A 1,479-nucleotide genomic window follows, 5' to 3' on the forward strand; every position below is an offset into this window, starting at 1 on the left:
GTTTGTTTTGTGATTAAACCATAATATTTTAAGTCATATAAAGTTTTAAAGCACAGAAATGTTTGAAAACAATCATTATTCAGAAACAAACTCACTGATTCATTTTATGGTCGTGTTATGTGCTTCCTGAAATGTACTAAGTGAACATGAAGGTGTAAAAAAAAAACATTTTACATACAAATTTTACTTTTTCTGTTGACTCGAATGTAGAGGATGTTGTAATACGCATCCATTACTAGTAAGTTTCAACAAATGATGTACTGGTAGAAGAAAAATTGTTTCATCCACTAGTACGTGTCGTATTGTGGTGTCATGTAGCATTAGTAACTCCAAACATCAAGGTATTCAGTTCACCTGCCAAATTATATATGAATGTATTCATATATTTGTTGTTATCATTAGTTTTTCCCCCCTCCCCCTTAGTGTTCATCAACAACTATTTACATATTTACAGTTTGGGTTACTATGAAGATTTCATATTGATCCTTTTTGGTATGAAGGTTTCTTGATATTGATTTAGTTAAGTCTGGCGTTTCAGTACTTATCGTGTGATGACCAGTGTGTGTATTCAAAATATTTTTAAGTACATTGTTTTGCTTGAGAATTTAAATTCTTTTAAGATTCTGTGTTTTATCATATTGCATCCATATAGTAGTGTTTTTATTTTTATTCAGTAAATTGGGGGCCTTGCATAGCCTGGTTTTTAGGGTGCTTGACTCACAATATGGGGGTTGCGGGATCGAATCCCCATCACCGTGCATGCTCACCCTTTCAGCCATAGGAGTGTTATAATGTTATGATCAATCCCACTATTCATTGGTAAAAGAGTATCCCAAGAGTTGACGGTGGGTGGTGTTGACTAGCTGCCTTTCCTCTAGTCTATCACTTCTAAATTAGAGATGGCTAGTGCAGATGACCCTTGTGTAGCTTTTCGTGAAATTCAAAACGTAACAAACCAGTAAATTGGGAGGAATTATGGTGATGCTACGTAATATAATAGTGATTAACAAAATTATTAATTTCAACTATGTTTCTACTAATACCTGAATATATTAATTGAATATTTTATTAAATTTCTTCATGATAATTTTTTTCATCCATATCGTTTACCATCCTAATTTATACAAGAGAATTAAATTAACTTTTAGTTTGTGTTTTTTTTTTCCTAGGACTTGAAGTTATTTGTAAACATAATTGTATAATATGAAAAATATTAGGTCTACATAATTTTTTTGGAAAGTAATATAAAAAAAAAGAGTATTTTACAATGTGTATTGAAGTTTAAAGCGTGACTGTAAGCAGATTCATTATTTTTATATTATGTATTATATAACAATTTGTTACATGTTGAATGTTTTACAGGGAACCATGTAACTTGTTTTCCTTATTCTATTTTGCTCCTGCAACATCCATGTGTTGTAAAAGTTTTACCAATTCTATCTGTATGTGTATATATATATATATATATATATATATATA

The sequence above is a fragment of the Limulus polyphemus genome, unplaced genomic scaffold, assembly GCF_000517525.1.
Source record: "Limulus polyphemus unplaced genomic scaffold, Limulus_polyphemus-2.1.2 Scaffold10590, whole genome shotgun sequence".
In the NCBI taxonomy this organism is placed as follows: domain Eukaryota; kingdom Metazoa; phylum Arthropoda; class Merostomata; order Xiphosura; family Limulidae; genus Limulus; species Limulus polyphemus.